Raw genomic sequence first — 15,375 nt, 5'->3', positions numbered from 1 at the left:
AAGATCTACCTTTCCAACCCAGCACAAGTCATCTGTGGAGACAAATATCAGACTACTTTTTCCTTGATTCACACTCCTGATAATGAAACATAGTTCATCAATATTATCAATTCCCAAAAAATGAGTCTACTTATTTATTTATTTATTTTAGATTTATTTATTTATTTATACAAGCACTGGGTACAGTCAGAAGTGCGGGAGGGTGAGAGAATTCACCAGAGCCAGAGCGGGGAGCAGGCAGAAGGATCAAAGTACACTGCTGAGGGGAGCAGCGGGCAGCAGGAGAGGTCTGCACGCCATGTGGGACCCTCCTCTGGTGGCCGGGAGCAGCCAGGGATCGAACTGGTGCTGCAGAGGCTGCGGGCAGCTTCGCAACCCAGAGCTCAACTGCTGCACTACTGGGGAGGCCCAAGTCTACTTATTAAAAAAAAAAAAAGAGAGAAATTCTGTGGTGAAGGAATTTTTAACTTGGAGTAGTTGCCACCACATCAGGCAAGGCAGACTTCTAGAGTGCTGTCTGCTGCTCTTCCTGAGATGCTCATAGTGACATGTGCTACTTCCAACCCATCCATTCTCCCAGATCTCAAAGTTATTTGACTGTGATTTGGAATATGGTGGTGGTAGGAGGGGGGATGAAATGACCTCCATGGTCACTAGGACAGCTATAGTTCATTTTTCAGAGCTGTCCTTTTATAGATTCTTGACAAACTGGTTGGCATAAAAAACAAATCTTATTATTACTGCTGCTGCTGCTACTATTTCTACTACTGCTACCACCAGCACCACCAACCCTGGGATCCCAGGGAAGACAGATATCTTTATAGAATAAAAATAGGATTTTTATTGCCAATATTTGGAGTGAAGATAACAGAAATCACTTATAAATGCTAGTAATTTATTAGTACTGATTTTATATTCTACAGGTTTACAAAATGCAACACTAGGTAGGCCAATTCTACCTACATAAACACATGCATGCATACACTTGTATGTATAATGGTGTATGTCCTACAGAACCCATGCTTTTAATTAAGGAAGCTCACCCAAGTAATTTCTTATTGGTACAAGTCTTCTCGTATTTGAGAATAGCCAACACTGTAATATTTTTACACTCATAGAAAATACTTTAGAGCATGGTCAATTAAGGATTTAGGTTACATCTCTGTGAATATATAGTTTTCACTCGAGGCAGGAACTAGGACTTGAATGAAGGAATAGCAAGAATACGCTACTTTCTATTTGATGAAAAATTTGTGAAGTGTTGACAAGCTGGGGTGGGTGAGAGGCAGTCATCTAGGAACCCCATGAGACAGATCATGGGCATTGGACTCCATGACAGAAATGTCTAATACCCAATCTAAATTCAACATTTTTGTGTCATTCTCCTCTTGTACCCTCAAATATTGAATAAAGTGTGCAAATCAGAACAAACTAGGACAAGCTTGGTCGTAGTGTGGTTGGTGAGCATATTTGTGGGTAAAGCGGGGTGCAGAGAACTAGATCAACTAGGGATGGTCGAACAGCTTCCAAAATCTAACCATTCCAGGGCCCTCTGAATACTAAGAGCAGGCCAAATTTCTAGAAGTCATGTTTCATGATGCCCCCTCTGATCCAATAGAGAGTGGAAAATTACCAGTGATTTTACCAGGCTGGAAAGCTTGATATCCCTTGAAGCAAAACTAACATTTTTTTTTTTTTCTGGCATTTCCACTAGTTAGATATTGTGCTATTCAAACCTTGTCTCATTGAATTCTCAAAATAACTCAATGAATCAATCATTTTGAAGATGAGGAAACAAAACTTCCAAAAGATTCAGTATTATTTTGCCCTAGGTCATATAATGATTAAGGAGAAAATTTAATTCATACCCAGATCTCCCTGACTCTTAACTATCATAATACACTAACTTTAGCAGTACAGTCTATAAAATGTTGCAGCTTTCTAAGGAGTGAAATCAAAGCAATTAGCAAGCCTTTCTCAAGACAACTCCAAAACTTGGTCATGATAAATTCTCAATGCATTTGATTCATAACTTCATTTACATAAATGCAAATGCATTTGATTCATAACCTTTGGAAGATAAAGGTCAGATATAAGCTTTCCTCAGAAGATGTGGATGTGGGTTCAGAAACCATGATCAGAGCTCAGCATGGCTAGATTGGTCAATTTCCCTCCAAGATATCACCAAATAGCTACCTGCCTAAAACTGTTGCTATTCCCCATGATAAAGAGTGAATCATGGTGTTTTCACTGTGTCAATGAGCAACAAATGCTAGTTCCACAATTACCATATGGATGGACTGATGCATGCATGCATGCATGTAGCTAGAGCTAGTGCCTTTGTTCAGTGACTTTGAATTATTTTAAGCATTCATTCTTCAGTAAAAACAAATTGAACAACACATTTCTAAAGCAAAGTTTTTTCTAAAAAATCAAATTTCTGCTATTATCTCATTTAGTATTTTATAACACCACAGAGGAATTGTTTAAATGTTACAAATGCTGAAAATTTTCTGAGCTTGTCCCAAGTAATATGATGGTAAGTAATACAGTCTCTTTATATGATATACAAACAATATGTTTAAAGGCCATTCTAAATCGCCAAAGTCACCAGAGGGACAATAATACCCAGTAATTCCACTCCTCATATCTACTTGAAATATTCAAAAATACTAGTTCAAAAGGAGGCTTGTACTCCCATGGTGATTTCAGTGCCATTTGCAATTGCCAAATTATGGCAATAACCTAAGTGCCCAAAACAAATGAGTGGATTAAGAAGATATGGTATAAATGTATGTATAAAATATATATGGGTATACACACATATACATACATGCAATGAAGTATTAGTCAGTAATCAAAACTGATAAACTCATTTGTGAAACATGGAATGAAGTTGGGAGGGATAATGCTGAGTGATGTAAGTCAGAAGGAGAAAGACAAATACTGGATTGTGTCACTACTCTGTGGAATATGCAGAAGCCAAACCAAGGTACAGATAAAGACAAGCTTAAAAAATGACTATAGAACTGAAGCATCCAGTGGGAAAAGGGGTGGGGAAGGGTCAGAACAAAGAGGAAAGGAAGTACAGTGAACTATGGTGGTGGACTTTAGGTTATTGGGTGGTGGGAACACTATGGTGGTGACATCTCATGGGGGAAGGGGATGCTAATGTCACCGCACTTAAAAATATACATAAATGATAATAAGAAAAAAAGAAAGTATGGGAATGAGAAAGTAGAAAGGAGCAAGAGGAGGGAGAAAAATTTTTGTGAAATAATTCTAAAAGAGTTGTTTTCCATTTTTATATTTTCCAGAAAAGTAGATTGAGAATTTTTGCCTTTTTTTAGAGATGGATAGTGACCTTACTGTTTTTTTTTCCATGACTTTTTATACTGATCAATTTTATTTTCCCCTACCTAAATAGCTTTAAAGTTAGAGATATTGCTCTGATATCCTTTTTGGTATACCCAGAGTAGCAAGATGAGCTGTTAAAAAAATACTATTTATTGGAGAAAAAGACTAATTTTAAAAGTCAATGATAAGAATTATAATTACCTTTCACTACAGATGTAATTAGATAATTTCCAATTATGGGAAAAGTGGAGAGATGGAAAGAAAAAAAAAATGACACAATGCACCCAACAATTATTTTCTCATTGACTGTAGATTCTCAGTTCCATTGAGACTATGAATCAGAACTTTCTTTGGATTCATAACTAATTCTGGAATCATTTTTATTTGTATCACCCAAAATGAAAGTGCAAACGTTGGGTTCAAAATTCTAGTATCCGCCACTTATTATAGTGGGTGTCTCTGCACTACACCTCTTCTAGTGACAGAAAGTACTTGTTTGTCCAAATCAGCATGCCCTTATGTGCAAAGATGATTTCTAATGGGTTACTGTTAAGAGAATTAAATGTTGAACTGTGATGATTTGTAAAATGCACTAATATTCTGGTAGTTGATGGATACAGCTTGCATATTGTAGTGGTTTATGAAATGCAACAGACAGGTCATATCCTTTCACTTTCAGGATGAAGCTTGCAAGGGATAGAGATGAATGAAATTGTAAAGTTTTAGGTGAATTGCATATAAAAACACTATGCCCTACAGAACTCAATTCTTCATAAATTTTAGTCTGCTCAAATAAAATTTATCAAAATATATATTATGTTATTAAAGGTTGACTTCAAATTAAATGAATAGGACACATTCTCATAATTTTGTTACATAAAGTGTACTCAAATTATTGGCAGATATTTGATTTCCCAATCAACAGGCTTTTGTTTCAGTCTTTTAAGTCCAGTGACTGGCCCCTATGCTTGTGGAATCCATTCTTTGAACAAATGGAGTATGGACCTAGGAGACTTATTTATGAGTCTGTTTTCCTCTTTTGTCAAGTCAAATGATATTTCTGTAAAATTGAAAATACTGTTTAACTTAATAACCTAGATGTGACTATGGAGGTCAAATGCTGACCCCAACCTACTGCAGGTGACAAAGCATTTCAGTCAAAGGACCAACACAGATTGATGATTGCTATCATCAGGTCAAACAATATTAATCCACCATCAAATTAAAGGAGCACTAAAAATGATGACTGTTATTTTAAAAAATCAATCAGAGTCGAAATGAAGGCATCCATCTTGAAATACATGTCTCCTGCTCTTCAAAAAGTTGATATATTTTAAAAGTCTTTGCATTGAAGTGACAGAATCACAGACAGATGGAGGGAACCTTAGAGATATTCTTCAATATTTCAAGGGGTATGAAACACAGAAGAAAATGCATTTGTGAAGATATGGCCTTTGAAATGTTATAGTTGTAGTAGATAATTATCCTTTTGCTGTTGATTGGGGGTGTCTAAGCATTTAACTCCACTTGAACAACTTTCTAAACACATTCAGCCACTTGCATTAGGTCTGATGTCAGGTCACCTCTAAAATCAGGCTGCCCTTGAGGATGACGAATTCATGAAAACTATCATGAATGTATGAGGTATTTTAGGAATTGCTTTCTCAAACGTTTGACAATTGAAAATTTCAAACAGACTTAAAAAGATAACAAGAAGAAAAATCCTTACTCTCAAACATCTCTCTAAAAATAATAATTAGAAGAAACCCTATGTATATCACCATTCTTCAACCTCAACAATTTTCTGCTCTTCCACTACCTCCATTTAGCACTCTCTCCCACACTTTCAGCACACACAAATAAACACACACATTACATACAGTCATACACACTCCCATGCATGCCCACAAACACACAAACCCATCCACACTGAACACATGCATTCACACCCATGCACACATACATACATACACACACACTCACACTCACACACCTTTTGCTTGCTCCTTGTTGCAGTACATAAAAACAAATCTCACACATCTTACCTCACCTATGATCGTGTATATATTGCTAAAAGATATGAAAATAAATATCTATTCAATCCAACAAATTTACATCTATCATTGAACAGCCATTAAACTTTGAATTGTTCCCAAATATCTCAACACATATTTCTCAGGTAGTTTTATTGAGTGAATATATTAGTTTCCAAATGATAGACACTGTTGCTTTCATGATTCATTACATAAGATCCACAATTACTTCAGCGAACAGTATTTTCTAAAGATAAACATTAATTTCCTAATTAACCAGATCCTCATAAAATTATGATGAGTGGAATCGAACAAAAAATTGTGTGTGATAAAACAACATAAATATCGATCCCTCAAGTTCAAATCAGTACTGAAAATAAGTAAAAATCTCCTAAGGCACAAAAAGTTATGTAAACAGACACTCCTTTAGAGGTGAATATATGCAACAGGTAACAAAAATTAAAGATGAAAAAGTGAAATTGAGCTGAAGTTTTCAAATTCCCTGATTATTTTGGACAAATTTGAACCTATATTGTATAACAATCTTACATGAAACACAGTAAATGCTGCTGCATGCAAATTTGAGAGGATCAAGTGAAAATATGTTAGACATTATCCAGACACAATATAGCAGTTGAAAATGTTGACTCAATATGTTGTCTAAATTTGGTCTTAGTTTAGTCAAAATTCTTTGATTCTCCCACCTCAAGGGACTTCAAGTTTTTCATTTTATCAACTTTTCATAATCCCTCATCCACTAGTTCTCCTCATTTCCCATCTTCCTCATTAAGAGGCAAACATTATATCTCCTGTTCACATACTTTCCCTTCCCTTGTCCTTTTTAACTCTTGCATGACAAAATCATAACTTCATAAAATCCAGCAATTTACCTAAGCTATGTTTTCACACATGAAGCTGAATGTACCTAAAGAAAAGCTAACATTATTATTTGTTGGTTGCATGTTAGATTCATACCCAGGAATTTCAAGGTATGTCATTAATTGCTGCCAGGCAAACATCATATAACTTTATGGCCAATCTATTCTTTCTCTCTATTATGACTATTTTCTAGCTTGACAACCACGATGATTTCCACTCGCATATATCACCACTACCACCACCACCTGTACTTGCAGATGTACCCTCTTATTCTTCTTCCTTGCCTATTGTCATAAAGAAAATAGCAATGTTCCATACAACTATTAGAATCATTGCCACCAAATGTTGGCAATGATTCAGAGAAGCAACAGCTCTCAATTATCTCTGGTGGGAATGTAAAATGGTACAGCCACACTTGGGAAGACAGTGCGGTGGTTTCTTACAGAACTAAACATACCCAGCAGTAGACATGCTCCTTGGTATTTATCCAAAGGTTTTGAAATTTTATGTCCACACAAAAGCTCATACATGGATGTTTATAGCAGATTTATTCCAAACTGTCAAAACTTGGATGCAACCAAGATGCCCTTCAGTTGTTGAAAAGATAAATTATCACCAGATACACTCAGTGCTTTAAAAAAAAAAAAAGAAGTGAATTATCAATCCTTGAGAAGGCATGGAGGAAACAAATGAATATTAGTAGGTGAAAGAAGCCAATGTGAACAGGCTACGTTCTGTATGATACCAACATTTGATATTCTGAAAAAGGCAAAACTATGGAGACAATGAAAAGAAAGTGGATTGAGGAAAAATGTAGGATTTAATAGGTGATGCACAGAGTATTTTTAGGGCAGTGAAAATACTAGAAATGATACTGTAATAGTGAATACATGCAATTCAACCACACAGGATGTAGAAAATCAAGACTGAACCATAATCCAACTATTCACTTTGAGTGAAGATAATGAATCAGTGTGGGTTTGTCAGTTTTAACAATTGCACCATTCTGGTGAGGGATGTTGATAATGGGGGAGGTTATGCATAGGTGGAAGAAGGAGATACATAAGGAATCTCTGTACTGTCCCATCAATTTTGCTGTGAATCTAAAAGTGCTCTAAATATATTCTTAATAAAAAATAAAAATAGCAATACTCCCTGCTAACTTCAAACTCCCTGCTAACTTTCAAACATGTGCAGATGACATCTGATCAGGTTTATTCAAGGACAGCATTCCAGCCATTCATTTCCCTGACATTGATTTTTTTTTTGTATCCATTGAATTATTTCCAACAACATAAAAAACATGCTATCACTACCTTACTAAGAAAAAAAAATCTTTCTTTTTTTTAAGATTTATTTATTTATTTATTTATTTATTTATTTATTTATTTATTTATTTATTTATTTATACAAGAACAGGGGTACAGGCCAGATGAGCGGGAGGGTGAGAGGATTCGAGGATTCACCAGAGACAGAGCGGGGAACGGAACAGGCAGACTGATGAAATACACTGCTGAGGGGAGCAGCGGGCGAGACAGGAGAGGTCTGCTGCACCATGTGAGACCCTTGCTGGCTGGCCAGGATCCAACCAGGCGCTGCAGAGGCTGGGGACAGCCTCACAGTGCTGCACTCAACCACCTGCACCACCAGGGGAGGCCCAGAAAAAAATCTCTTGATTTGCCTTTCTCTTCTAGCTGCCACACTGTGACAGACAGAGCAATGAAATTTCCAAAGATGCCCAATGCCTGATCCCTGAAAACTATTGGTACATTTGATAACATAGCAAAAGAGAATTAACCTTGAAGATATGACCTTAAAACAAGGAGATTGTCTTAGGTTATCTGGCAGCACTCCGTGTAAACACATGGGTCCTTAAAACAAGAAGCTGCAGCCTAATATCAAGAAAAGAGATGGCATCATAAGAAACCAGCCCAATGTAGGTAGTTTGAAGATGGGTAATAGAGGCAAGCAATGGAGGTAGATTTCAGAAAGATAGGAAAGGAATTCACTTAAGCATCACCAAAAGGAATATAGTCCTGCTGATGCCTTGATCTGAGAGTAGTGAGACTTGTTATTGACAAGTAACCTCCAAAATGGTAATATATTAAATCCATGCTATTTTAAGTCACTAATTTTGTGATAGTTTTTTATGGCAGCCATTGGAAATTAATCTAGATCCTATTTCTTTGATTCTCTTTGCAAAGAAAATTCTGTTTCATGTTCTTTAACTCTATTTCAATCCTTCACATTTTACTACATTGATTTTATTCAAACAATTATAGCATTTGACAGAGATGATCACTCATTTCTGGAAACACTGTATTCACTTGGCTTCTCGAATACCAAAATCACTTGATTTTCTTCCTTCCTCATGTGCTGCTTCCTTTGCCCTATTATTTATCTTACCTACATTTTCTTGACATTGGAGAACCCCAGGACTCAGTCACTGGAACTTTCTAATTCACTTTTATGGTAATATCATCCATTTTAAAATCCATCAATATGCCAACAACTCCAAGTGTTCCAGCTGTAGCTCAGACCTTTCCCTCTCAAATTGCAGCATTGTCAGTCATAGATATTAATCTATCAATACCAAACATGTACTACTGAACCCACACCAAAACCTGTTCTACTAGTAGCATCCTATTTCAGCTGATGGCTGCAACTCACACATCCTTTCAGCTCATGCCAACCTTCCTTTGATTTTCTCACCTCCTACTTCCAATCTACTAGAAGTTCACTGCCTCTAAATTCAAAATATATTCAGAATTTGACAACTGTTCCCTGATTCACTGAGAGGGCTACTTTGCTCTAAAACATCACATCCTGCTGTCTAGACTCTCCATAACCTACTTCCTGGACTGCCTTTTCTCTCCTCATCCACCCAGCGGCAACTCAGTATGTTTAAAATTGAAGTCATTTTATTCTCTAATTTAATCTTGCTGGAAACTCCCCCTTTCACTCAGAATAGAGTCAAATAATCCCCAGAGGTATCTGATCTGGCCCTAGCACAGTTACACCCTTAGAGGGTGACGCTGGCTACTTTATTTTGCTTGGACAGGCCAAGCATGCTCTTCCTTCAGGGCCTTTGCTCTGTTTCTCTCCCAGAAATGCCCTTCCTCAGGTTATTTGCTTAATCACCTGCCTCAGCCCTGTTGTTTGTTCAATGAAAACTACCCTCACCTGTTTCACATTCAATTTGCCCACAATCTTCCCCCTCCTCTGGCAATCTTCCATCCTCTCTCTGTGCTCTATATTTTCTTTTGTTCCATAGTATTTATCATCTCCTAAGGGAGTATATGACTGACTTATTTACTATCGTCAGTGTTTGTTATTATACCCCCATTCCTATATTATTTACTCAAGTAGAGCAGGTATCTTAACCTGTTTTTCAATCTTTCACCTTCCCCACCCCCAGAACATAACCTGGCATAGCAATGACTCAATAAATATAGATTAAAACATTTTCAAGTATTTTACCATTTGCCTTTTTTAATTAGTAATTGATTGAATAATTGTATTTTCTAAATGAGAACTAATATTTACCGAAGTAAGCATATAGTATATTAAGATTTGACAATACTTGCATTTATTTTAATGGTTGATATTATCCTTTAATTGCTGGAAGAAATTTTCCATTTCTATATGGCAGCTTAAAAAAACTATGTTTCTAAGTCAATAACTCATTTTCTTAAGAAGTAATAGAAAACATAAATTAAAATAAAATACCTCTACCTTATCTCTACCATATCTCTAAAAGGTTTCCATAGTTGCTTCATTATAGGACTTTTTAAGTAGCTTAAGAAAAAAAAATCACAGCTCTTATAGGCACACTAAGAAATTATCAAAGAGGTCTAGAGTGATAATGCATTCCTGAGGATGACTTTTACAGTTAATAATCTTTAATTTAAACATTATTTTATTTAACACAATGAACTTAAGTTGAAACTGTTTTGAGTTGCACATTTATTACAATTCTATCAACTTTAAATGAATGACATCTCACACAAGGAGACTTAAGGATATGTTGGGGCACCAAGCAATGAAAAATTATGACTCACCAACCCCCAATCTTATATATAATGCAAAATACAAACCTATTCAATGTGAATTAAGTATGAGGATTTCAAGATATATATTTTCTCCATGTTGACTAATGTTTTAAAGTTACTTCAAAAAAAAATAGATGACTTCACATTTTAGCTCACCCCTGGGATTTGTCTTCTGTCTTCCCTGATCTCTGCCATCTACCACTCAAATTGCAACAGTTTTACACATTTCCCAACAGGTTATTGACTTTCTTGGGAGTACACACATGACTCCTCTCTTCTAATTTATTTTGGGCACATCTAGCCTCTCTCTTCCCCTACTTAGATGGAAATAAAAAAAACTCAGACCAACATGCTGACTGCATCAGCTCCTCAAATATTTTGCTCTGCTATTCAGTCCCCCTTCTATGGGAAATGCAAAGCTTTATATGGGAAAATCAATGTTTTCCCAAATCAAAGTTGCCAGACATGCTACTAACCTTGAGCAGATTTACTTTCAGCAGTTAGCCTCTTTCCTCTTTGTGACCAGTCTTCCTTCTGGGGAACCTGGGGAAAAATACCTTTATTACCATAGCTTCCAAGACACTTTATAACACCTGGAGACTCCAGTCAATCAGTTAGTTACCCGTAGAAAGCAGTGCACGTCAGGTGTATTTTATTAGGCTAAGTCTCCATGCCATGATGAAGAACACTTTTTTTTTTTCAGTTCTGGGGAGCAAAACTGAAGGCTAATGAGAAAAAAAAAAGATGAAAGTATTGTTTTCAGTGGTTCCACTCTCCTGTCAGTAAAGGAGGAAGGGACCTCAAAACCTGTGATTCTTCCCTGACCCCGTGGTTACAATGGAAACTACTGAACCACTTAGATTCATTGCAACCTGATGTTCTAGAGGATTTTAGGAAAAGGTATAATACACATTCTTATTTAAAGCATTTTTAAAGGCATGAAATATAATCTCTGAATTAACTTCAAAGAAACTGAATCCTGATACAGATAAGAAGCGCTTAGCTTCAGCAGTCAAGTGGCCCTTTGAAGACCTTCAATTGTATTTCATGTGCTGTACCCACCTCTTGCCTACTTGGGGAAATAGAAAAAGGAACAAAGATGAATGTCTTTTTTTTTTTTCCCTTGCATTAGATATAAGAACTAAGAGAAGGACAAAGATATTCATGAGGATAATAAACTACTGTTTGTGGTTGGCAAACTTAAAATATAAAACGGCATTTTGCTATTTTACCTCCATTCCTCTGACCCTCGCCTATCTCTTCTTTTCTCTACCTTTAAAGAAGAATCCAGAATCATGCTCAAGCTTTTTAATAATTGCTTTGTTGATTTTATCTTATTAGAGAACAAATATACCTTCCCAATCCCTGTGATACTGAAGCTAAAAGATGTATTATTCTTTTCATATATTTTCAGATCCTATAACTAAAATTATAAAGGCTTATGCAAACAAGATGGAAAAAGAGTTGTTTTGTAGTTTTAAGGCCACGCACAATCCACTGGTTCAGCTACTTTATAGGATAAAGGTATTTTATGAAAAAATATTTCCTTCAATGCAGCTGGAATCTAAGTACTTTCCTCACATCCAGAATAACTGAATCAAATGGGAAAAAGAATGTATGTGTATTTGTCTTTTAATTAAAAACATAATCAGAAACGCAACTGCAGACTCTCACCTATGAATTAAAATGCTAATTCTTTCAAGAGAGGAATTTATTTGATGTCCCCCTTTGAAATATAAGAAATATACAACAAAGAAAAGAGGAGAAAGATGCCATAGAAAGTCAAACACACATTTGCAAAGCTAATTGAGTAAATTCACCACCATTTGACATTTTCCTCAAAGAAAAGCAGTCTTGCAGCTGGATAAAAGAACAATGCAAACAAAGACAGAAAAATACACAGTCTAAATTGATCTGTTGAACCCCAAAGCACTAAGATAGCCTTGTATAAAGTGTGAAATTGAACTGTGAGTAACAGAAAATTTTTTTGCCATAACACTTCCCAAGATCAAAGGGAACAGTTGGTGATCTTCCCTCTTTTTTTTTTTTTTTTTTTGGTTTTCTTGTAAGAAACCAACTGACGTGAAACGTGTCTTAAATCCCTAAACCCTCATCAGGGTTAACAAATGAAACACACAAATGAGGATTAAGATTTCCCATCAGGAACATAGTAAAGGAGATTTAGGAATAGGGAGTTATGGGAGAGTCCAAGAGTGAACATGGAAGTAATTACCTTCCCAGCCCATAATAACACAGAACACTAATTTGCTAAACTTGGCTTATTTCTGAATCTAAATATTCTGCCAAAATTTCACTTTTAAGGGAAAATCATATTCACATTTTGTGTTTTCTAATCACAACTTACACCTCACATCATCTTTTCCAGCCCTGTTTCCACTCAACACATTACTGAAATGAAAATGTGCTGATTAACATCCCGGTTCATATTGGCATGGAACACATATTGTTTTAGGAATGCCAGATCCACATGGAAAAGAAAGAACTAGTTATAATCTCTTCATGGGAAGCCAACTAGCTGCCAAGTTATGGGGCCAATCACATCTCCCCTTTGCAAACATCCCCTTGGACCTCATCAAATTCCAACAAAATATAGAATCCATAACTGATAGGAACCTGGCTTCAGGTGATTCTGTTAACCTTCTAAGGTACTTATAAAGCCTTTCAATTTAACCTGTATGTCCTGCAGCATCTTTCCTGTACCACTGGAAAAATAATGACTCTTTCGTTTAAAAATGTGGCCTTGGGCATGGGCAGATGCCTGGTGTGCTTATAAAGTTACCTGCCTGTTTGATATTGGCTTCTTCTTTAATTGCAATGGTGTTGTGGTGAGAAAGGCCACAGCAGGATTCTTTCCTCTCACTGGCCTGATGAATACTTTGGGGTCTGTCTTAATAAAGTCCTATAGGAATTTTTTCACCATTGTTCAGAGGAAACAGGGATATCTTGCTAAATTAGTTTCACTCCACAGTGAGGATTTGTGGGGGAAAGGCGGAGCCAGAGATGGTAGCATGGGAAGAATTGTTTCTGGATTCAGCTGCCTCTTATACTCAGCCCAGGTGGCCTGTGTATTTTCCCTCTTCCTTTCTTTCTGGGGAGGTTTTCCCACAGTCTCAGGACAGGGGAAAAGCAATGAAGGCTCTGTTTCCTGTGGTTCTTGCTCCCTGTGCCTGAGTGTAGCATTACCCCTCTACACAGGCCATGTCAGTGTATATTAAATTCAGAGGGGGAGTCTGACTAGCCTTGGACACAGTAGGGAGGCTGCACACACACACACACACACACACAAAAAAAAAAAAAAAAAAAAACAATACCAAATGTGCACAAGGAAACCCTTAAAAGAAGTAAATTAACTCAGGAGTCAACTGTGCAGACTGGAGTCCTGTTCATACAGCCATCACAATTCTGCCACCAAGGATTGATTAATATTAAAATAACAACTATTCTGGAACAAGGGATCCCTTCTATCTCTGAAACCTCCTTGTTTTTTTTTTCCCTAACACATTGTCTGCCTTTTTCTCTCTGGAGTATATTGGTTAGAGTCAAAATAAGTTCTGTAGGGAACCCCATTCTTGTTGAATTGCAGGCTTCTTAGGCAGCAAATCCCAACAGCCAGGAAGCAGTGATTTCATGATTTATTAGCATTCAAACAAACTCTGTATAGATTGTCTCATTCCCAGTTTTATCCTTAATATTCCAGACCAACCCCAATCATGTACGTGTCTGGGTTTCTGCCTGAATACAGATCCATATGTGAGTCTCCTAGACCCTACAGGCTCACTCTAAAGGTACTTTTTATTTTCACATGGTCAGCTCTGCATTTCACCCAGAAAAACTGATAAATTATTAAGCAAATACAGCATTAAAAGGCCAATGGTTGAAACTCAAAAATACACAAAAGAGAATTTAAGAAATTCTTTCCATATTATGAAATGAAAACACCAACATCATTTTGATTCGGGAAAGAGATACATTAATCACCAACTGTGTGCCAAATATTCCTAACAGATAAATTAAATGTTCATTAAATATTTCCATTAAAATGAGAACTCTGCACATTGAAAAATTAATTGACATTTCCAAGGTCACTTAGCTAATAGAGTAGCAGAGTCAAGACCGAAACCAAATCTCCTTATTCCCCATCCAATTTCCTTTCAACTCCACCACACTCCTTACATCTCAGTGTCTAATTTTGAAAGTCCATGTTTTAAAAAGTCCAAGGATAAAACTCTGAGACTTTGAATGTGGCAGAAAGTCTCAGCTGTATTATCAGATTCTCTGGGGGAATTACAAATCTCCCCAAGTGCTTAACCAATTACTTCTCCCACCACCACCATTTTCAACAGGCTTAGTCTTTGGAGAAAACATTTGTACTGAATTACTTGGATCATTTAAATGGAAACACAACTTCTTTCCATTCAATCCAGTCTACTTTTCAAATCATTCTCCTTTTAGATGATGGGCAGTTCTTTTATTCTTTCCAGAAAGGTTCCTCATCAAATAGTTTTTTCCCCCCGCTTCACACACATGCATGCATGCATGCATGCATGCACACACACACACACACACCCTTGTTCCTTATTATCTCTTCTTTTTTGCTTTATATTTCTTTTTTGTCTTCAAATTTAAACAGAAGATACCATGCATAATATTTTTAAAAGAGCCGGTTAAGAATAATCATTTTTGCAGATCGTTAGACATCACCTAGATTGTATTTATTCACTCATGAAGAGAATGGCTGTCTACTGGGGATAGTTTATATAGGTTCCTTTCCTAAAATGTGAATTTAATTTCTGAAGATCACCACTGATCTCCAGATTCCATTCCCAAATTATTGGATTGAGAAATAACTAGATAGATAGATAGATAGATAGATAGATAGATAGATAGATTAGAATTAGAAGTTAGATGATAGGTGGAAAGACAAAAATCTATGATGTTTAGTGTATAATCTGCTGCCAAGAATTCTTTAATTTTGAAATGTTAACAATTTGCAAGCATTTGACATGTTTATTTTCATTACAAATATAAATGTC

The 15,375-nt window shown here is 36.3% G+C and overlaps 1 protein-coding gene across 1 annotated transcript in view; it reads right to left on the bottom strand.

Moving 5' to 3' along the window:
- TENM2 (teneurin transmembrane protein 2) overlaps nucleotides 1-15,375 on the bottom strand; it is a 3,493,894-nt gene that overhangs the window by 2,407,386 nt on the left and 1,071,133 nt on the right. The window contains exon 10 of the mRNA XM_054691588.1: nucleotides 10,798-10,864. The gene's annotated coding sequence lies outside the window, so the exon portion shown is untranslated. The remainder of the gene's footprint in view (nucleotides 1-10,797; nucleotides 10,865-15,375) is intronic.

Source organism: Talpa occidentalis, unplaced genomic scaffold (assembly GCF_014898055.3).
Source record: "Talpa occidentalis isolate TD23 unplaced genomic scaffold, MPIMG_talOcc4v2.1 talOcc4.9, whole genome shotgun sequence".
In the NCBI taxonomy this organism is placed as follows: domain Eukaryota; kingdom Metazoa; phylum Chordata; class Mammalia; order Eulipotyphla; family Talpidae; genus Talpa; species Talpa occidentalis.
The sequence above is the reverse complement of the archived record's forward strand: the minus strand, read 5'-3'. Positions and strand labels throughout refer to the sequence as shown.